This window comes from Gossypium raimondii, chromosome 5 (genome assembly GCF_025698545.1).
Source record: "Gossypium raimondii isolate GPD5lz chromosome 5, ASM2569854v1, whole genome shotgun sequence".
Lineage (NCBI taxonomy): Eukaryota > Viridiplantae > Streptophyta > Magnoliopsida > Malvales > Malvaceae > Gossypium > Gossypium raimondii.
The window spans coordinates 48,374,984-48,400,135 of NC_068569.1; the positions used below are offsets into that span (position 1 = coordinate 48,374,984).

The 25,152-nt window shown below is 34.7% G+C and overlaps 1 pseudogene; it reads left to right on the top strand.

The window, feature by feature from the left end:
• Positions 1-683: 683 nt before the first annotated feature.
• Positions 684-1,469, top strand: LOC128041099 (chloroplast envelope membrane protein-like; annotated as a pseudogene).
• Positions 1,470-25,152: the final 23,683 nt, after the last annotated feature.

Below are 25,152 nucleotides of genomic sequence, written 5' to 3' on the forward strand. Positions count from 1 at the left end.
TTGAAATAAATTACAGAATAAAAGCTTTCTTGATAGGAGGAAAAAACTCAATCCAAGAATCCTCTTTTTTCTATAGTAAAACTAAACTAAAGTTTCTTTAGAATGCCCGTTCAAACCAAAGCAGACATATATGGAAGAGTCATGACATAAAAAATATTTTTTCCACAAAATAATTTTTATGTGTATGTAAATATAAAACCGCTCAACTTAATTTAGTAACAAAATAATGATTCATACCATATATCAAAGTATTTCAAATAAATACTTTCGCTTTTTATTTTTAATAGTTGAGTTGATACGTTAGATAAAAAATTTTTTTTATGTGTATGTAAATATAAAACCGCTCAACTTAATTTAGTAACAAAATAATGATTCATAACATATTTCAAAGTATTTCAAAATAAAGACTTTCGCTTTTTCTTTTTAATATTTGGAGTTGATACGTTAGATACAGATAGATCATATATTGTAAATATATTGTAAATATTTGGAGTGGATTCAGTATTTTCTATTTTTGTATTCTTTTAGATTCAATTAGATTTAAAGGCTAAGCACTAAATAAATAAATAAAAAGATTAATGGGCCCTGATTTATAATATAATGAGAGGCATGCTTCATAAAAAGATTAGATCACATAAAGTCAATGAATAAGGTGGGTTCATAACAACTCACAAAAGAAAAAAATGGAAAAGAAGAAGAAGAAGAAGAAAGCATTCTCTCTCCTTTTATATATTGCATCTATAGTATTTTGGCTTGGTGGATCTCTCTCTCTCATTTAATAAAAGTATGAAATCTTAGATTACTAATTGGTGGAATACTAGCAATCCGAAACTGTTTTGAATGATATTCTAGAAAAGAGGATTCTAGAACAATTCATAGAAGTAGAGGAATTCTTCCTGTTGGCATGAAATGATGAAAGAATACCTGAAAACACATCTACAAAAGCTCTGTATAGAAGTCCATAAAGAAATGATACAATTGACCAAGCTCTACGATGAGGATCATACCCATAGAATTTTGCACTTCTAAACAAATCTAATTTGTTTGATTATTCTAAGTGGTTATTCTATTTTGGGGAATGAAGAACTTCTTATTCTTCACTCTTGGGTTCAAGAATTCCTATATAATTTAAGCGACACAATAAAAGCTTTTTCTATTCTTTTATTAACATATTTATGTATCGGATTCCATTAGCCCCACGGTTGGGAACTAATGATTGGTTCTATCTACAAAGATTTTGGATTTACTCATAATGATAAAATTATATCTGGTTTAAGTATTGGATCTTTCATTATTTAAATTGTGTATCTTCTTCACTTGTAAATATTTATCATTCAAAGAATAATTGGAAAATGGTTCATGGATTCAATTGTAATCTTTCTTACTTTCTAGATAAGCAAAACATGCAAAGTTGTACTTACTTTACTCTTTCTACCCATCAAGAGAATACAATTTCTCCTTTATTTTAGTCTTTTTTTTTTTTAGTTTTTAGTAAAAGTAAATAGTAGAATCATGGCAAGGGAACTATACTAGTGACCTACCTAATCCTACCTAATTTTATTGTAGAAATTTTGGGATCAATGATTGAACCATGCAAACTAGAAATAATTTTTCTTGGATAAATGAGGAGAAATAATTTTCTTGGATAATTTTTCTTGCAAACTATATGTATGGAATATAGTAAAATATTTCAAAAATAAATATTAAAAAAACACATATCAATATTTTAAAACTACTTGCAATATCATCTTTCTTTTTCTCTTTTTGGGTGCATTAAAATTTCTCCTTTCTCATCACCGCAACTCAAATTCTCTTTCACACCATACTTTTGACGTTTATCTATTTGATTAACAATAAAAATATTGCATTGCTTGATTTGGCAAATTCTCTTGCTTTCAACGTTTATCTATTCATTCAAACCAAAAATATTAGATTGCATATGATTTGGTAAATTTAGGTTAGCAGATTATTATTCTTGCTTATAGGATTAATTGATATATTTTAAATATCACCTCTTTATTGAAACCGGTAAAGATCTAAATTTGTAACAATAATTTGTTCCAGAAAGGCAAATCTGTAAAATCATGAAAAATATTGAGAGCTACAACAAAGCAATCCATTACATTAATGGAAAAGAGAATGATTGATGAATGTTAAATAGATCATTATCTGAAAAGGACTGAGTGCGACATATTCCCATTTTCCAGTTATATTTGATACAAACAATTTATCAAACCTACACTATTTGTGCCCTTTTCAACTGTGCATTTAATTCAATTCTCAACAAATATATAGATTACCCATCAATTAACAAATACATTCTAATAATTAAAATCATTGTTTGAGTTTTAGTTCCTAAATAATTTAATTAATAGCTAACTAAAAAATTAATTAAACATTGAATTTATACATAATACTATTAAAAATAATATAAAATTTTGGAACTAAAATAAAAACTAATATTAAATTGAAATAATAAAAATTAGCCATAACATTAGATTATGGGTAGTAATGCAATGGGTTTTAGTTCACTAAATAAGACGTAATGCTATATCCCCATATTTCTTAGGAACAAAATCATTACCTAGGCAATCTCCATCATCATGTTGATTCTTTTCCGACTCCATCTTAACCTCTTGATAGGTCTTCTCAATGACTAATGCAGGTGTAAATTTCTAATTCCCCATGGATTTAAAAAAGAAGAAGAAATTATTTGTTGGTCCTTTATATGTGGTTGAGTTCGATTTTATAGGCTCTCAAGTCACCCCTATGGCCATCCACGTAAATAAGTGGGGTACCTCAATCCTTACCTATAACAAGTCGCGATCAGAGAGGACTTGGTTTGATTAGAGCGTGTTTTTCAGGCTTACACAAAGGGTAACACCTTATAAAAGTGTAGAAAATTATAAACCCATAAATGTATCCTAACCTATCCGGAGATTAACATCTGACGGCTGACGAGAGTGTAGATACCTTCTCCCACTTAAATCGATAGAGTCCGATTATAAAGCTCTTGAAATGATATGCACGTGATGTGCAAAGGAACATACAAACCTTTGACTACTTATTCTATCCTAAAACCCAGAAAATAATAACATGAGAAGAAGCATGAGATAAAAGTTAGTGTCAGAAATGTTCGTGGCAAGATCGCATTTATTAGGTCGAGCTGTCCGAAAAGTTGAAATGAGAAAGTTACGGGTTTAAGAAAGGGAATTAGCTAGTAATTAAATTGATTAAGTTGTTATATAAATAGTACAGACTAAATTGCAAGGAGAGTGAAATGAGGAGATTTGACTAAAGCTTTGAGTAAGGCCTCAAGGTGCAATATAACCAAGGATCATAAAGCAAATTGACCGTGATTGGGATTGTATTAGCGGCAAGCAATGATCCAAGCCATTGAATCACATTAATTCATTCATGAAGAAACATTATCCATTGATTCGTATAATTATTATTTTTAGTTAAATGATGATAGTAAGAGAGACTGAGAGAGAAAAGGCCTTAAGCTTACTTTTCATCTTAATTTTTCGTCTTTCTCCACCGTCCAAAGCAAGAACTTGGCTTCTTTTTCTTCTATTACAAAAGAAAATTGGTAAGGTTTTCTTTTTTATTCTTGTTGAAATTTTGATAAGTAATGATGGATATTAGAAGCCCACTTGATAGAATGTTGAATTGATGAAGTTTTACTAAAGACCATGATGAATACTAAGTTTAGAAAGAGAAAAGAGCATGAGAATTTTAGATGAAAATGTTACATGTTGATAGCTTGAGGACTAAAGTGTAAATACGAAGTCGGATTTAGATTCAATCAAGTAAATTGTGAAATATGAGAATTTTGAATATTAGGGTTTTGAGGACCTAATTGAATAAAGAGCATTTTTATTTGATTGCTAATAATTCTTGAATTCGATTATGAAACTGATATTATTTTTATAATTGTATTATTGAACGTAGTTAAAGATGATGTTAGAATGTCGAAAGCAAAAGGAAAACGTCGAATAGTTATCGTCATTTGCACTACTATAATTCACATTCAATTATTTGTTTCGTTAAATAGCTAGTTGTTATAATCAAGTGTGAAATAAATGCCCATTTAAAAATGATACCATTTATTCATGCATTATCTTCAATTTCAAAATAATTAAATTTGATATTTTAAAAAAATTCTTATCATAAAAATCAATTTTGCTACGAATGAAAAAGAATTTATTTTTAAAACAAAAATTTCAACGTAACCCCTAGTGGAAACTCACTAATAAAAATAATTTTTTGAAAATTCTCTGATTGATTATTAAAATGATATTTTTTATAATAAATAATTATTGAATGTTCCAACCGATCCTGTTCATGGATTAACGAAAATGTGCAAAAGTTCTATTTGCCTTTGTCATTCTATGAGTCTCTTCCTTTTTGCGTATGGCATTGCCACTCCCTTTGACAGCATCCACTAATCCGGAACTTAATTTGAAAGCCATATTTCAACCCAGACGTTTTTGGGATGCCCCTAATAACCAATGAATGATAAATGTTTTTCCTTGTGTGGATCCTATTTCAATGGGAACTTGATGAGTCAATCCGCCTACGCGTCTTGCTTTTACTGCTATATAGACAACTCAAAAATGATCATCCTTTAAATATTGCCTCATTTTTTTAAAAATACTAACAATAAAATGAAGTCATTTCTAAGCATGAAGTTTATTTGTAGCCATTCAAACAACATAATAATATTAAGCATCAATATGTATAAGAAAACAAAATAAAATATCAACAAACCAAAAGCACTGAAAAATGAATTGATTAACAAATCTTATCATAATTTACTTAAATTAATTATGTTCAAAACTCTCAAAATCAGTAATTTTCTTTACAAAATTGCATAAATCCACAGCACTCATGTAAAATTTAATGAACCGTGTAAAACTTTAAATCTATTTTTTTAAAAATTGAAATAATGAGAAATAAAATAAATGAATAAAAATATATTAAAAATAATATTATTAATAACTTAAAAGAAAACACAGTTTAGCAAGCTTTTTAAAGCACACATTATCAAGGTAATTCAATAACCTAAAATGATAAAAAAAAGAAAAAAGAAAAAGTCAAGGGACTATTAAAGTAATTGCTGGAAAGACTTGAAATAAACCATGAACATAACGAACAAAATTTGGTAAAAAGCTTGATGAATTTCAAGAAAGTCATGAAGGTGGGGATTAAAGTGGGATTTTTTTTCTAATGGTAATCTAGGGCTTAGAATGAAAAGGGGATAATTAGGTTTTTGCAGCCGTTGAATGAATTCATGTTACATCCGTCACATTGATTATAACAAAAAAAAAAAATTAAACTTTAAACTCTAAACATCAAATCTTAAATCGAAAATTTAAATTTTAAATCCTAAACCATAAATTCTAAACACTAAATTTTATATTTTGAACTCTAAACCCTATATTCAAATCATTAAATTCTAAACACTAAATTTTAAATCTCAAACTCAAAACCCTATATTTAAATCATTAAGTGCATCATACTCATAAAAACAAAATATAGAAATAAAAAATAAACATAGAAAATATAGAGAAAAAATAAACATAGAGAATAACATAAGACTTGAAAGACAAAACTTCAAATCATTAAGTGCATCATACTCATAAAACAAATTTTTTAATAGAAGACAGCTTATAATCTAAAAAACCCATAAAAAAAAGTTGAATGCTAGTATTGTTTTTCTGGTCAATAGTCTAATTGGTACACTTTTTTTTTGTCTCTTTCCCATTTCTCTTTTTCATGTTTACCCTTGTTTTCTTTTTTCTTTATAGAGCTTTTTTAGAGTATTTTTGTAAAATAAAAACTTCCTTTAAAAAAAAAAAAACTAATACTAACAATTACTCTCTCACGTTTGCCCCTTTGGGTAGTTTTTTTAATTTTCTTGTTATCTCATGTTACAGTATCATTATGATATCGAATTTTACTATCATCATTATTTTTACACTAATCGGAGGTAAATGTACCGCCTGTCCAAGGGAGTAAATACTAACTACGAGTTTTAAAGCTGCTCCATATTTAGAATAATGATTGAATCCTCAACCACTGATTAATGTAGAACTAACTAATCCTCTTTAAACTCTCTTTTCAGTATTTAAAACTAACTTTTAAACTTATACTATACTAAATATCTTTCTCCTAGGTCACATTTATTTTTATAACTAAAATAAATAATATATAACCTATATAATAAAATAATATTTAAAATAAATAACATTCTATAAATAAAATTAAAAATAATTTAGAAATTTAGAAATATATTAGAAAGTAAATTATAATTAAAATAAAAATAGAATAACAAGCTTCAATTATAATAATGATTACGAAATATATTTTATTAAATTAATAAATACATTTAAAGATAATTATTGAAATCTTATATGGTAAATAATCTTTTTACTTTTTTTTAAAATCTCTCTCATTAGTTTACAACTTCATTAATAATAATAATAATAATAATAATAATAATAATAATAATAATAATAATAATAATAATAACAGGGTAAAACAGAAAGTTTAAAAGAATACTTGCTTCACACATAATAAACTTATAAAATTTTCTTTTAAAAATAACATAATATTATATAAAGTCATCATCAAATAAAATTATCTTAAATCACTCCTGTGTTTTCTAGGACTATTGTTGTTCGAATATTTTTTTGCTAACAATATTCATTCTTTTTACTGATGATTTTTTAAATATTACAAGTGGATGCTATTTATTGATCTAAACTTAAATTTTAATTGATATATAATTCTAATACTAATTAAGTAATCATTAAAATAAAATCAATCTCTATTTTATATATTTCTATTTAAGTTATAACTTTAATTTATTACGTTTATATATATGAAAAACAGTTTATGTATAAAATAAAAATAATTCAGAATTTTTAAAATAATAGTTTAAACTTAATTATTAGTTATTTTGATAGGGAGTATGCTGTTATTTAAGTTATAACTCTATTTTAGATTCAATAAAATTATCACAATTTATTTTTAAATAGAGTTATAACTAATAATATAGTAAAAATAAAAGGTATTATTGTCGGTTTAAATTTTTTCAAACTTATACTTTTATATATGAATATATATGATAACTTCCCAAGCTCCAAATGCAACTATATATACAAATATATATATATATATATATATATTTATAAAATATAATCTATGTAGGTTTACCTTTCCCAACCACATATATAAGATAGAAATTTGTAATTTTTCTTTTTTCTTTTTAATAGACAACGTATGAGACACGGTCCATTTTTCTTAAAGGATGAATTTGACTTTTGATAAAAGAAAAACTAAAAGGACCTTAACGATAATGTTGAGACTCGACCCATTTTTTTAAAATAATTTTAAATTTTGATAAAAAGATAATTGAAAGGACCGCAACAACAATCTCAAGACACGACGCATTTTTTGAAAATGGATGTGATTTTTGATAAAATGATAACTAAAAGGACCTCGACGATAATCCCGAGGCTTGACAATTTTTCAAAAATGGATTTGACTTTTGATAAAAAACAAAGAAAATAAAAAAAGACCTCAATGGTAATTCCGAGGCTCAACTCATTTCTTGAAAACATAATCAATTTTTGATAAAATGATAATTGAAAGGACCTCAACAACAATCCTGACGCTCAACCCATTTCTTGAAAACAGAATCGCTTTTTGATAAAATGATAGCTGAAAGAACCTAAATGACAATCCTGAGGCTCGACCCATTTCTTGAAAACAAATTCAATTTTTGATAAAATGACAACTAAAAAGACATCAACGTCAATCTCGAGGCTCGATCCATTTCTTGAAAACATATCCAATTTTTCATCAAATGACAACTGAAAGGACCTTGACGATAATCTCAAGGCTCAACCCATTTCTTAAAATGAATTCGATTTTTTATAATGTTGGGAATCGACCCGATTAATCAACGAACAAGTAAAAAATAGCAAAAGAAATTGAGAAATTGAATACATAAATTTAATGTGGAAAAACCCCTCCAAATAGAATAAAAAATCATGGGCAAAAAATAATTCTACTATAATGGTAGAAGAACGAAGAGTATAAAAGATGGAGATAAAAACTAAACCCCAATGTAACGCCCCAAAATCTCTTATATATTTTTTCGTGTGTTTGTGACAGAAATATTTGCCAGCTTTAGTGGTTATGTGTTCTTGAAGTGTTTGGGAGGTCCCAAGTTCAAGCATTAGCTTGGGTAAATTTTTTGTTTTTAAATGAATAAACCCCTATCTCTAATCTGTAGGCTTATAAATATGTGTTGGTAAAATATGTCAGAATGGGCCTGCTGGTCTGGTGGTTAAGTGGAGTGTCAGTGTGCTAGGGGTCTTGAGTTTGAATCCTTGTACATGCAAGTGTCACGGACTTAGAGTTTTCCCACGCAATCCGTGCGGCCTTAGGCAGTTTCTTTGCTCAAAAACGCCTAAGTCAGCCTAACTCGCAACAATTATGGATTCAACAGAATTTCCTCTAAGGCAACCACGAAGAATAGCAGAAGAACGAAGTAAGAACGAACTTGAAAGATGAACAAAAGCAACAGAAAGTAAGAACACTTGAGAGAAAAGTTTGAGTGAATACTTTCAAAATTCTATTAACAACTGAACCATTTACAATGAGCAGAGAGTCCTCTATTTATAGCTGAGGCTTTTCCAAAATCAACGGTCTAAATCAAAATACATCAATGGCTACAATTAAAAGCTATCACAATATCAAATCTCTAAGATTACATAATCGTATCTTCTAAAGATTTCATTTAATATCTAGGATCACATATCTCCAATGATCACCTTTTATATTTGCCAAGCATATATTTAGAAGATCACTTTTCTTATTTGACAAGCTCCGGAGATGGACTTTTAATTCTTCCAGGCAATGGACCAATCCAGTTGGGCCAAATGACCTCCCTTAAATGCAATGGATCGTATGAATCGGTCATGGTTGCGAGATCCCATGCGCAACCCATGACATTCTCCCCCATTTGTCCTAGCGACATCCTCGTCGCGTCCTCTTCATGGAACTGGTCAATCTTTCCTTGAAACTGTCACAATGCCTCAACAGGTTCCTAACTTGCTTCGCTGTCAGGAAGTCCCTTCCATCGAACTAAGTATTCATGACGCGGTCGATGGTACTTTCGTCTAATCACACGATCTGCCTCAATGGTTTCAACGTCACGATCGTAAGAGACCTTTACCCCCATTGGCGCTCGTTCAGACTTGCCCCGATTCAGATCTTCTTGGTCCCAATAAAATGGCTTAAGCATACTTACATGGAACACTGGGTAGACTTTAAGTTTTGGAGGAAACTCAAGCTTGTAGGCCACCTTGCCCACTCTCTTCACAACTTTAAACGGCTCCTCATACCTTCGCACGAGCCCTTTGTGCAAGCCTGTATATCACAACATCAAGTGTAGTTTGGCAAGAACTGAGTCACCCACTTGAAATTACACGTCTCTTCGGTTCTGATCGGCCCACTTCTTATTGCGCTTTCTTGCCTTGTGTAAACAAGCCCTAGCCAAGTCATTCTTCTCTTGCCAATCCTTCGCAAATCGATAAGCTACCGAATTTGGTCCTGTATAACAGGTCACAATAGCGTTGGGTGTGAGTGGCTGTTGGCCCGTCACTATCTCAAACAGACTTTGGTTCGTTGCCCCACTTCGCTGCAAGTTATATGAGAATTAAGCCACATCCAATAACTTTGGCTAATCCCTTTGTGTTGCACTCACATAGTGTCGTAGATATGTCTCCAACAATGCATTTACTCGTTTAGTTTGCCCATCAGTTTGCGGATGCATACTCGTGGAAAAGTTCAAATCTGAGCCCATTGACTTGAACAACTCCGTCCAGAACTAACCTGTAAATCGCTTATCTCGATCACTGACAACAGACTGTGGCACTCCCCAATATTTTACCACATCTCTAAGGAATAAACGAGCTGCCTCCTCAGCAGGCCATTCCTTGGTGGCTGGAATGAACGTCGCGTACTTCGAAAACCTGTCCACCACAATAAGAATACTCGCAAACCTGTCAGACTTAGGCAAACCAACAATAAAATCTATGGATAAACTCTCCCATGGTCTTTCCAGAATGGGCAAGGGTTGAAGCAAACCGGTTGGCGTCTTTAACTCGACATTGTCTTGTTGGCAAACTAAACAAGTCTTCACATAAGTTTCCACATCATCACCCATGTGCGACCAATAATAACGTTCCTCCAAAAGGGCCAAAGTACAGTGCATCCCTGGGTGGCCTGCCCATCTCGAGTCATGGCACTCTTTCATGACTTCTTTACATAGCTTCCAATAATGAGGCACATAGAGGCGACGCCCCTGGGTGGATAGCAGCTCTCAATCAAGCCAAAATCTTCTCGTTTTTCCCTCATTGGCCAACTCCATCAAATTTTTGACTGTGGGATCATGAGACAATCCTTCTCGAATACGTTCCAATAAGGAACCATCAGGTTGGCTAATTGTCATGAATTCCATCTTTCGGCTCAGTACGTTAGCCACAATGTTGGCATTCCCTGGCTTGTACTCCATTGTAAAGTCAAACTCAGCTAAGAAAACTTGCCAACGAGCCTGTTTGGGAGACAACTTTTTCTGGGTTAAAAAATAACTGTTGGCAACATTATCGGTAAGAACCACGAACCTGGAACCCAATAAATAATGTCTCCAAGTGCGCAAGCAATGCACCACCGCAATCATCTCCTTATCTTGGACCGTATATCTTCGCTCCGTCTTATTAAGCTTTCGACTCTTGAAAGCAATAGGGTGTCCATCTTACACTAGTACTCCCCCAATAGCATAATCTGATGCATCCGTGCGTAACTCATAAGGCTTTAAAAAATCTGGCAAGGCAAGCACGAGTTCCCTCGTCAATTCTTGCTTCAATTGATTAAAGGCCCTCTCACATTTCGGATTCCAATCCTATACCTTCCCTTTTTTCAACATGTCTGTCAAGGGTGTGGTAATTCTCGAGTAGCCTTTGATAAAATGTCAATAGTAATTTGCCAACCTAAGGAAAGATCTCAACTCCATCACCTTGGTTGGAGGCTTCCACTCGAAAATGGCTCGAACTTTGCTCTTATCCATTCGGATCTTACCCCCTCCCATAATGTGGCCTAGGAATGACACCTCACATTGGGCAAATGAGCACCTCTCCTTCTTAACAAACAGCTCATTTTCCCTCAAAGTTTGGAACACCTCCCTCAAGTGTTCCACGTGCTCCTCGAGAAACTTGCTATATACCACAATATCATCAAGGTAAACAACTACAAAACGATCAAGAAAAGGTTGAAGTACCTTATTCATTAGGGGGTAAAATATAGCTGGGGCATTCGCGAGTCCGAAAGGCATCACAAGAAACTTATACGAACCATACCGTGTCATACAAGCTATCTTTGGCTCATCCCCCTCAGCTATCTGAACTTGATGGTACCCCGATCTCAAATCCAACTTGGTAAACCATCTTGCACTACCAAGTTGGTCGAACAAATCTGTAATAAGAGGAATAGGGTATCTGTTCTTTACAGTGATCTTGTTTAGAGCCCGATAATCGATGCACATTCTTAATGACCCATCATGTTTCCTTTGAAACAACACTGGCGCATCGTACGGGGATTTGGATGGTCTAATGAATCCAGCATCCAAAAGCTCCTTCAATTGTTTTTGCAACTCTTCTAACTCTGGCGGAGCCATACGACAAGGGGGCCTTGCTGGCGGCACCACGTTGGACACTAACTCAATTTTGTGGTCCACCTCCCTCTTTGGCGGCAAACTTTTGGCAACTGAGCAGGCATCATGTCCCAAAAATACTGCAACAATTGGCTCACTTCTTTTGGGATCTCACTAACGGACTTAACAGTATCCTCGATCTTTAAGGTGGCTGAATAAGAGACTTCGTTCCTGCGCACTCCGTTAGAAAATTGAATTACTGACAGTGTTTTTCCCTTCAAGCTTCTTTTCCTTGTCATTCTCACCATGCATGGATGGTTCGAACCCAAAATCACCATGTAATCACTCGAAGGGGCAATAAGTACATTAAATTGATCAAGAAAACTTAATCCAACCACACAATCATAGTCATCGAGTGGTATTACCTTAATGGATACCTTTCCAGCCCAATCACCCAGTTGAAGATCCACTCCTTTAGCAACACCCTTGATTGGGACACTTTCTGAGTTCACTGTTTTGATTCGACCCAACTCATTCTCCACCTTGAGCCCAAGTTTTTGAACTGCCTCTTCGGACATGAACAAATCAGACGCACCAGTGTCGACCAGCACATTCAATTTTCTATCGACCATAATGATGTCCACAAACATCATCCCATGACTCGCTCTATCTTTGACACCCTTTAGTATCGAACCGAGATTGTTATCCTCTATATTTGACTCCTCCTTTGCTTCCATAACCGTGAGAGCGTCCTTTTTTGGGCAGTCTTTGATCATATGTGGACCATCATAGTGAAAGCAACTTATAGGCCCACTCATTCTCTTGTCCCAAGGTTTCTTACCGTTCCCGTTCCTAGTGGGCCTTTCTTTATCTCCCCCACTATTACCCTTTTGATTGAATCTGGGCTTAGAAGAATTTGCATTGTCTTTCTTCCCACCAAATTTAGTAAGTGATTCTGCCACCGACATTGCCTTGGTAAGCTCTTAGACTCCTCAGTGTTGTAACTCTTGCTTCACCCACGGTTTCAACCCATCCATGAAGGAAAAAACGCCTCTTTCTCATCCATTTCTGAGATTTGAAGCATAAGTTCGCTAAATTCTTACACATACTCCCTCATAGTGCCTTGTTGCACAAGCCGAAGCAACTTTGCCTGAGCTCATCCTTGGTATACTCTGGGTAAAACTGTGCTTTAAACTCACGTCAAAACTCCTCCCAAGTTCCAATTTCAGTCCCACCACGTCTCACATTGGTGGACCCACGACGCCACCACAACAAAGCAACGTTAGTGAGATACATAGCAGTAGTAGTTACCTTAGTGGCATCCTCCATAATGCCTTTGTCACGGAAGTATTGCTCGATTCCCCAAAGGAAGTTGTCCACATCTCTTGCAGACCTTGTTCCCTTGAACTCCTTGGGCTTGGGAACATTAACATTGGGCTTGGGTGTGACAGCAGCTAACCCTCCATTGCCCAAGGCAGCCTTGTAGATTGTGAGTTCACCCTTGAGCTCTGCAATCTCCTCTTTCAAGGTCGTTACCATAGCCTCAATGGCATCATCCCTGCCATTCAGCTTTTCAAGATTATCCAACACATACTCTTTGAGTTGCTCCTGCATGGATTGCAACCCATCATGGAGCCTATAATCGACATCATCAATCCTCTCCTTGATATCTCCCACGAAATCCTCGAGAGTGATGGGTCGATCCTCCAAAGCTGACAGTATGTCTCTCGAATGACTAGCTTTCCTAGCCCTCCCACGTGTCTCCATTCCCTCAACATTCTCAGTAACTTCTTTTGACATCTTTCAGCGGTGCCTACAAACAATGGCTCGGATACCAACTGTCACGGACTTAGAGTTTTCCCACGCGATCCGTGCGACCTTAGGCAGTTTCTTTGCTAAAAAATGCCTAAGTTAGCCTAACTCGCAACAATTATAGATTCAACAGAATTTTCTTTAAGGCAACCACGAAGAATAACAGAAGAACGAAGTAAGAACAAACTTGAAAGATGAACAAAAGCAACAGAAAGTAAGAACACTTGAGAGAAAAGTTTGAGTGAATACTCTCAAAATTCTATTAACAACTGAACCATTTACAATGAGCAGAGAGTCCTCTATTTATAGCTGAGGCTTTCCAAAATCAACGGTCTAAATCAAAATACATCAATGGCTACAATTAAAAGCTATCACAATATCAAATCTCTAAGACTACATAATCGTATCTTCTAAAGATTTCATTTAATATCTAGGATCACATATCTCCAAAGATCATCTTCCATATTTGCCAAGCATATCTTTAGAAGATCACTTTCCTTATTTGCCAAGCTTCAGAGATGGGCTTTTAATTCCTCCAGGCAATGGACCATTCTAGTTGGGCCAAATGGCCTCCCTCGAATACAATGGATCGTACGAATCCGTCATGGTTGCGAGATCCCATGTGCAACCCATGACACAAGGGGGTTTTTTTGTTCTTGTACCATGAAGGAGTTTGAAATGTGGTAAAAAACTGAGTGTTTGAGATGTGTGGGAGGTTGTGGACGGTTTAGGGTGTTTGGATTGAGTGGGGAGTCATGTGGAGAGATTTGAGGAGTAAAAATAGGAGAAATTAAGGGATTGTGATAGGATTAGATTTTTTTCTTCAAAATTCAGTTTTTCCTTCCCCAATTTTGCTGAAGCCAAATTTCTTTGTTCATTCTCTCCTACCGAAAGTTTCCTTTAGTTTTTTCCTCTCCATCTTTTTTCTTTTTTTTATTCTCTTGGTTTTGTCGATTCCCTCTTTTCTTGTTTGCTACGGATTTCTTTCGTTTCATAACCTTCTTCTTGTGGTCGCAATTTGCTTCTTCAATATCTTTGAGCAGTGACGATAAGTTTTGCTAATATAGCTTCCATCCTATTATTGTTCTTTGTCTAATGGGAGTTTTATTTCTGATTAGGAGACCTTTAGGCGACTATAGAAATTTCAGACGGTGCTGTTTAATTGCAAATCCACTTTGGTTCATCAAAGGTAAGGTTGTCTATAGTTTCTGGAAATTTTTTGTTCTGAATGCTTCGTTTAAAAGTGACTGATTGGAGAGTTACTTCTGTTTCCTGCTTGGTTGCAGCCGAATTATTGTTCCTTTGGCCTCTATATTGGCCTCTTTCAATAGTCGTTTACGTTTTCACACATTCAGATTCAATCAAAAAGTAGTGGGTTGTTGATTGACACTTTGGTAGTAAGGAATCACCATTCTGTTTTCGTCTAAGGTCTTGGAGTGCTCGTGGTTAGGTTAGTAGCGAAAATAGACGAGGTGTGTAACCGTAACATTGGAGACTGAAATCAGCAAAATTCAAAAAGTGAGACTGTCGACACCACACGGGCCGACAACATGGGCATGTGGGCCCATTTTTCACTGTTTTGATGTTAAGGTTGCACAGGTCACCCGAGACGACTGTGAACCTACTGTAGGGTCGGTAAGCTTACCTAGACCCTTAATTGACTGAATGGCTGTTATGTTCATGTATGATATATCTTTATGACTGTATATTGAGCATGCTGCTAAAACTGTACTAAATGCATGTACGATACCATGATTTGACATGACATGATTATATGATGCATTGCATGGGGATGGGTTTATATTGATCGAAGGAAGTGTACTGAAAGGCTTCGAGCCTAACTTATTGGCAACTCAGCTACATATTACTGTACATTGCCGCATTCGGTGCTACTTGGAGTGTAGGGATGAGTGGGTTGATTATATCCCCACATGGAGTGTAGGGTTAGACGGAGATGGAGTGTAGAGGCTAGCTGGATAGGATTTTGTGATCACATAAGCGTCATCTGATCGACATCGACATCTGTAATGGGCCAAGGCCTTAATGCATGACTGCACCTGTACTGAAATGGGTTAAGGCCTTAACTGAAACCAGATCTGATACTGAAAAAGAGCTTAGGCCTAGATTATGATTGCTTTCTGTCTGCGTTTTTGTAAACTCACCCTTCTGATACTGAAATGGGATTACACATTGAGTTTTTGTAAACTCACCCTTCTGATTTATCTGTACAGGTAATCCCTAGTCACAGGAAGATCGGTGTGGCGGAGGACTCAGCGGTGGCCACATGACCTACTTTATTCCATTTAAGTGCTTAATTTTGATTTTGATTTTATATTGGGGATTTTACTGTATCATGGCCTCTTTGGATTTATATTTTTAATTTGGGATTTTTATTGTTTTGATTTATAACTGCTAGTTATAGAAATAATCGAGTTTTCAAAAAGAACCAAACGTTTTAACAAAATTCACTTAAATATGCAACTGTTTTAAAAAGCTTCCGCAATAAGTGACATTTTGAAAATTAATAACGTTTTGAAATAGAGTAACTTTATGAATTACGTTGTGAAAATGAACGACACATCCTGGAATTAATATAAGATATTGTCAAGAGGTTATATAGGTAAGAGGTTTTTGACGACAACTCACTTTTTCGAAAAACATTACCATGTGACATTACCAGATTCGGGCATAACGTCTAGGCCGGGTTTGGGGTGTTACACCCAAAACCCGAGAACAAAAAACCCTTAAAACGTAAATACAAAATTCTCTAAAAGTATTATGAGTTCTAATATTTTAATTAGTGTATTTTCTAAGGTTATAAAAGAGTCTATTTATAGACTAAATTCGTAGGTAAAATAATAATAAAATAATTTAGACTAATCAGAGTTCGACTTAAACAAATAAACATAGTTTAACTGGAAGATTATCTCTCAAATTATACTGAAATATGAGGCATACTCAACAAATCTCCACCTTGACTTGTATTTCCACAACGCCATCTTTGTCAAAGCCCGCCATGGGCCTATCTTGAACTATGTAGGGAATTAACTAAGTCAAATATATGCTTAGAAGCTAAAAGACTTCTAGCCTTCGACTTGTGCACTGCCAAATCAAAACTAACCCGAGTCTGATTTTCACAAACATAGTGCCCTAACTTTTCAAAACATGCATCTAAAAGAGAACCTCTCTTCAACGAAATGGTCATACATTTTTCCTTTCTATGACCAAGTTGTCTCCGCTCCAAATGAGTTGACTTCGACTTCATAAAAAACGAGGGACATCTGGTTTCACTGGTCAATATAGAACCTTCCATAATATCAAGACAGTCAGTCCTTTTACCTTTTAACGAAATGATATCCCCACTAGACACTTTAATGCTTCTCGACTTCATGTTTATTCTACAACCTTTTGAGTCTAAAATATTCAAATAGATGAGATTCTTTCATAAATCAGGTACATACCTGACATCTAAAACTGTCCTAATGATCCCATTGTGCATCATAATTTAAATAGTACCAATACCGATTACCTTCCTGGATGAATTGTTTCATACGCACAACTCCACCTTTAACCGAACTGTATATGGAGAACCATTCTCTATTGGGACACATGTAGAAAGAAAATCCCAAATCTAGGATCCACTCGGACGTAAGCTTGGAGCTATCGCTCGTTGACACTAACAAGAAATCATCACTACTTTCGTTGACCAAATTAGCACTAGCTACATCTTTCTCGTTACTCTTAGTAGCCCTTTTATTTCGCAGTTTATAACAATCTTCTTACAATAGCAACACCTTTTGTCTCGCTTCTTTGATGCTACCAAAATGGAAGCTTACCTATCTACCTTGCTATCTGAACCAAACTTATTGTCGGGTTTGTCTTTACTCAACAAATGACCCTTCAAATCCTTGAACGAGAGTTTGTCTCTATCATAAATCAGGGTCTCCTTGAAAGACTTGTATAAAGAGGGTAAAGAGTACAATAATAGCATAGCCTGATCTTCATCGTCAATCTTAACCTCAACATTTTTTAAATCATTCAAAAGAGTAATAAATTGACTAATGCGATCTCTAAGAAGCTCACATTCGTTCATGGGAAACGTAAATAGACGTTGTTTCAACACTAAACGATTAGTTAGAAACTTAGTCGCATAAAGAGTTTCTAACCTTTTTCACAAGGCGAATGAGGTTTTCTCCATCAATACCTCTTACAATACCTTATTCGTGAGGCACAACTGAATTACAGACAGGGCCTTTTCATCAACCTATTCTCATTCTGTTCTCAGGCTTTTTCCTGATAACAACATTTTTTTAGTTGGTCTAAACTAGAATTGCCATCATCCTAACTTGCCACAAATTGAAATCTATGACACCATCAAACTTCTCAGTGTCAAACCTTGTTACTGCCATCTCTGAACGGGCTGATCTACAAAAATTGAAGTAGCTCTAATACCACTTATTGGGGATCGACTCAATTAAGCAACAAATAAGTATAAAGTAGCAGAAGAAATTAAGAAATTGAACACATAAATTTAATGTGGAAAAACCCCTCCAAAGAGGATAAAAAATCACATAGAAAGATAATTTTACTATAATAACAAAAGAACGAGGAGTACAAAAGATGGGGATCAAAACAAAACCTCGAAACCCAAAAACAAAGAACCCTTAAAACGTAAACACAAAATTCTCCGAAAGTGCTATGAGTTCTAGTATTTTAATGGGTATATTTTCTAAGGTTGTAAAAGATCCTATTTATAAGCTAAATTTGTAGGTCAAATAATAATAAAATAATCTAGACTAATCAGAGTTTGACTGAAATAAATAAACAAAGTTTAACTAGAAGATTATCTCTCAAATTTGACAGAAATATGAAGCATACTCAACAAAAAAAATGAAAATTGAAAGACCTCTACAACAATCTCAAAGCTCGACCCATTTCTTGAAAAAATATTTTATTTTAAAAAATAGATTGAAATTTGAGAAAACATAATCACTTAAGTTTTGAAAATAGTCTTGAGAAAACTGTCTAGAGTTTCAACAAGCTATAACCGAGTATTCATACTAAAATCTCTTTCAAGAATAGCCTAATCATAATGAATTTCTTGTTTGTTATGATGTGAATGTACTTATCCTAAATGCTTTCATGTTTTAATGATGATAGTGCATATAGGACAAATGTTTTAATGAAATATATTTTTAAAAATGGACTGAAAAATAATTTAAATTTAAAAAAATTAATATGTCGTGACATTTCGAGGATTTAAAATATTCTTTTTAGAAACAAAATAAAATTATATTTTTGAAATTTATTGAATTTTAAAAATATTGAATTTATGGCATCATGATGACTTAAAGAAATATTTAATAAAGCAAATGAAATTTATATGTTACTATAAAATTGATCGAATCCACGAGACTCTAAGACTTTTATACAAAACATTTAATGAATCTTGTAAAATTTTAAATCTATTTTTAAAAAATTTGAAATAATGGGAAATAAAATAAATGAATAAAAATATATTAAAAACTTAATATTAAAAATTTAAACACAAAACACAATTTAGCATGCTCTTTAAAGCACACATGATCAAGGTAATTTGATAACCTAAAATGATAAAAAGTGAACGGACTAATCAAGTATTTGCTTGAAAGACTTGAAAGACTTGAAAGAAACTCATGAACATTGTTGGAAATATAATATACTGCCTTAGAAGCAAATCTTCTCTGATCGGTGTAATTGTGTAGCAGACGTTGCCCTCAAGGTTTACGCAGTACTTCAATATTCGTACACTTGAATAAAGAATGTGGAACACAAATGATATCGCTCTTTTCAAAAGTATTTGTAAAAGTATATTGGAAACTAAAGATGAAAACTTGGTCAAAAATTTGACCAAAAAGATTTTCTGAACATAAAAAAGGCGAGTTAAGAAAGGCAAAGAAGAGATTGTTGTTTGCTTGTTGTTGTGTAAAATAAGAAGGATGACCTGTTATTTATATTGTTTTTTGAATGGGGCAAAATGGTAAAATAACTATGTCAGTTTTAAAAAATAACAAAGGATTTTCCTCAACCGAAAATATTCTACAATAGTCAGAAGATTTTTCGTAACTGAAAGATCTGAAAACAAAAAAATATTTCTGATAAAAGAAACATAAATTTATTAAAAAAGAAACACGCATGGTACGTGTTAACACGGGCATGGGCACGGACCGGGCCTGCCAATGCGCATGTGTTAGGCCTTTAGCCCCAATTACTCAATGAAGGTAAGTCAACCTAACTCCTATAAAGTGGTGATTCTCATAGAATTCCTCCAAGGCACCAATTTATATAGTGAAAGCAATACAAAGCCAAAAGAATGCTAAAAAAAAAAACACAATAGCCATAGAAAACAATGCATAAGAGGTATTTGAGTCTCTCAATTTAGTATTCACTCTTAAAGAATACAAAAACAATGGATACCTTTCAATTGAAGGGGAGGCTCTTTAGTTATAGTTGAGCTTCCCCAAATCCAACAGTTTAGCTAAATTTACATCGACGGGCGAGATGAAGTCTATCCCTACAATTAAGGGATTTACAATATTTACATAATCAAATAAAATCTAATTTTACTAGATATTATTCTCCTCAATTTTTCTAAGATTAGTTTCCCTATTTACCAAGGTAGCTTAATTTTCTATATCTGCTTCATTGGGCCACCCAAGCTTCAAATAGACAAGCTTATGCATCAATTCTTTGAATTAGGCTAGTTCTCGTGGGTCAAGTGATCCCTATCTAACCGATAGACCTTCATGGGATGTGTTTTTTATGATGGTCATGGGCTTTGCACTTTGGCCCGTGAAATTCTCCCTTACCCATTCTCGCAACCCCCTCGTTGCACCTTCAAAGTGACACAGACTTGATTCGCCTCGAAACTTTCTTGATGCCTTGGATTTATCCTGACTAGTCTCACTATTGGGTCGTTCCAGCTCTTGGAACTTTTGCCTCGGCTTTCATCGCTTATTAAATTGAATCTTTTCACTTGCTTGTACATCTCATTCACAAAAAGCCATTGCTTTCACTTGCCCAAATTGTGACTTGCCTCGATTAGGATCCGCTTGATCCACACAATTATGCTTCAGCATGCCCACAAAACCCCTTTCTTCTCACATCAAAACTTTGAAAAGGCTTCTACATTTGTGGCAAGCCAATGGTAAGTTAAAATATAAAACACTACCACAGTGTTCACGATTTACCTTACTCAGTGCATTTACTTGGCTCGGCTATCTAGTTTGCATCACCATTTTTCCAAAGTCTGATGCATAACCTACAATTCTCATAGATAGTAGGTCTTCCAATGATTCAACATAAATGAGCCTCATTGATTCTAGCTTTAATGTTTGCACTGCTACTTTTTCCTTTAAGCCTGATGCACAACTCACCTCTTCCTTGGGTGGAAGCCTATTTGACGACTCAGCAAGCTCCGTCACTTTCCCTGAATTGAGTCTTATTGGTCCTAACTTCAATGTTTGCATCGCTGCTTTTTCTATTAAGTCTTTTGCATAACTCACCTATTCCTTGGGGGAAGCCTCTCCGATGACTCAACAAGCTCCATTGCTGCCTTTCTCTTGATCACGACTAACTTGGATTTCTCTTGATAGTTTTGTAACTCATGCAAACCACAACACAAGAAGCATTTCACTCACTTTTTCTTGCCCTCTTGGCTTCAATTTTTCCCATGATTGAACCAAGTCTCATGGGCACTTTTTTTGACCCATCATCCTATTTGACGACAGGCTTCTTCGAACAGCTCTGCAACCTATGTGGACCATTGCACAAGAAGCACTTCATTGACTTCTTGTTTTATTTGGCCTCCTTGGCTTTGACACCACTTGCGCTTGACCCAAGTCTCTCGGACACTCTTTCAAGCTTGTCATTTCTCAAAAGCATAGATCTCTTCTAACATCTCTTCAGCATATGTGAATCGTCACAAATGAAGCATTTCATCTTGCTTCTCTTTTCCTTCAGTTTGTTGGGTTTCCCCTTCCCAACTTGTGGTTTCCTATTACCACTATTGTCATTTTCATTACCATTATCTTCCTCGTGGTTCCCCCCACATACGCCCCTTTCCTCGAATTCAGAAGACTCAAGCTTGTCTTTTCTCAAATCCAGCTTGACTACGGACTTTGCTGCCATCATGGCTTTCGATAACTCTTGGACACCTCCAAGTTTCAATTCATGTTTGACCCACGACTTTAACCTATTTCTGAAAGCAAGAAACACCTCATTGTTGTTCATACGGCCTACAAAACACACAGTTGTGTGACAACAAACAGTCAGTCACATGGCGTGCACACACGGCCATGTGACGTTGGGCAGTTTAAAAAAATAGCCTTGTTTCATGATTTTATCAAGTCTTGGTCAAGTTTTTGGGTTGATTTCACACACCTGATATCGAAATTGACCGTCCACAGTATCAAAAACTCACCAACCCTACAAACAGTACCACAACACATCGAGTACAACCTCAACTTAACATAATAAACCACCTAAAAACACATTCTTTTCTCTTATAATATCAGTCCCAAAACCAAAGCCAAACTCTTACCACTCGATGAACAGCTTTTAAAACGAGGCTTACTCTGCTGGAGGAACTCAATTTTCCAAGACTTCGCCTAACCAACAATCATAAGAACTTTTAACATAAAGTTGAACGAAAATTCGCACCAATAACCCAAATCTTGTTTAAGAACGAAGTAAAGCTTAAATAATAGAAATACGTTAATGAAACTTACACTACGTTTGAAGTACGATTGAAGAATGAAACCACACATGAATACAAAAGGAAATACGATGATAGTAATCAAGAATTAACCGACAATGAAAGAAAACTAAATGAAAGAAGAAAGAAAAGAAAAAGAGAAGCACAAGAGGAAAAAGAAAAAAAACAAATGTGAAGGAAAAAGTAGGGATATGGACAGTTATTTGGTGAGTAAACTTAGGGATTTTGATAATTCTAATAAATTAAAAATAATAATTCAAACAAATCCTAATCTATCAGTTTTTTTTAAGAATTCCAATATAACTCAACTACCAACCAATATTAAGAAAACAAAAAGAATTCCCACATTGCAAACCCAGGGACTTGAACACAAGACCCAAGGGTAAGCTAACAAATGCCTTACCACCGAACCAGAAGGTTCATTCTTTCATAATTTGCATATAAATAAGATTTAAGCTGAAGGATCAAGGATAGGGATATAGTCAAAATTATCAGAATTCAAGGAAAATGGCTCAAACCAAGAACCCCATGCCCAAACACTCAACATCTATCCACTAGACCAAATTAAATTATTTGACATGCTTGCACAAATTAAAACCAAGAATTTTTTGGGGCGTTACAACTCTCTTTTCTAAAAGAAAATTTGGCCTCAAAATTTGCCTAACTCAATGAGATGAGGATACTGCTGACTCATCAAGTCCTTAAGCTCCCAAATGGCTTCTTTGGAATCATGATTTCACCAAAGCAATTTAACCAAAGGAATAGTCTTTCTTCCCAATACCCAAACCTCATGATCCAAAATTTGTATTCGCTCCTCTTGAAAGGACAAATATGACCTTAACTCAATCTCTTCTACTAGAACTACATGCGAAAGATCAGATCGATAATGTCTCAACATAGACACGTAAAAGACGTCATGGATGTGATCCAACTCTGGAGGTAACTCAAGCTGATAAGCAATTGGCCCAACTCGCCTCAAAACCCGGTACGACCCAATAAATCGAGGGCTTAACTTGCCCTTACGACCAAATCGAAGAACCTTTTTCCAAGGACAGATCTTAAGAAAAACATAGTCCCCTATCTCAAACTCAATGTCTCGCCTCTTAAGGTCTGCTCAGGACTTCTATCTATCAAAAGCGACTTTAAGTCAATCTCGAATCAAAGGAACCTTATCTTTAGTCTCGGCCACTAACTCAGGACCTAGAACCTTCCTATCACCTAACTCAGTCTAACAAAGTGGAGTGCGACACTTCCAACCATACAATGCCTCATAAGGCACCATCTGAATGCTAGATTGAAAACTATTATTATAAGTGAATTTAACAAGTAGCAAAAACTCCTTCCAAGTACCTTGAAATCAATCACACAACTTTGAAGCATATCCTCTAAAATCTGAATTACCTTCTCAGGCTAACCATCAGTTTGAGGATGAAATACCGTACTAAAATCCAATCAGTACCCAAAGCTTCATGTATCTTCTGTAAAAAAATAAGAAGTGAAACGAGGATTCCGATCTGAAATAATAGATACTGGAACCCCATGAAGTCGAACAATCTCAGAGATATAAAGCTTTGCCAACTTCTGCAAGGAGTAGTCGGTCCTAACCAAATTAAAGTGAGTGACGAATCCACAACAACGCAAATCAAATCTTTCTTAGTGGGTGTCAAAGGTAACCCACTAACGAAATCCATATTTACCCGTTCCCATTTCCACAATGGAATCTTAACGAGTTGAAGTAATTCAGAAGGTAGTTAGTGTTCAACCTTAAATTGTTGGTACATCAAACAATGAGACACAAAATCGGTTACCTCATGTTTCAACCTGGTCCACCAATACAAGTTATGGAAGTTACGGTACATCTTATTACCACCGGGATATATAGGATAAGAGCTACTATGAGCTTCCCACAAAATAGACCATATCAGATCCACATCCTTAGGCATACATGTATGACCCCGAAACACAAAATACCATCATCATTATATCTGAAGTCCATTGTCTTACCTTCATTCATCTGTTGAACCTGACTAATCAAAGAGTCATCCAAAATTTGATTACTCTTAATCTCATCCAACCAAGATGACTTAACCTGTAACTCAGCCAGAATCCCACCATCATCAAACAAACTTAGGCGAGAAAACATCGCCCTTAAATTAGTTATAAATCTTCGACTAAGAGCATCGACCACCATATTGGCCTTACTAGGACGGTACTTAATTAAACATTCATAGTCTTTAAGCAACTTGATCCAACGACGCTACCTAAGATTCAACACCTTCTGAGTAAGGAGGTACTTAAGACTCTGATGATTGGTGTAGAAGATGCATCTCTCACCATACAAATAATGCCTCCAACTCTTAAGTGCAAAAACAATCGCGACAAGCTTGAGGTCATGATTCAATTAATTACCTTCGTGGTCTACAAATATCTCACACAGCCATGTGCCCCACATAGCCTACCAACATGAGCTACAAAACACACACAACCATATACTCCATACGACTTAGCAACACCCAGTTAGTCACATGGCCTACACACATGGCTGTGTGACACTGGGCAGTTTAAAAAACAGTCCCGTTTCATTATTTTATCAAGCTTTTGTCGAGTTTTGGGGCTGATTTCACACACCTGATATCAAAATTAATCACCCACAATATCGAAAACTCATGAACCCTACAAACAGTACCACAATACGTCAATTACAACCTCAACTTAATGTAATAAACCACCCAAAAACATATTATTTTCTCTTATAAAATCAATCCCAAAACCAAATTCAAACTCTTACCACCCGAAGAACAGCGTCCGAAACGAGGCTTACTCCACTAGAAGAACTTGATTTTCCAAAACTTTGCCT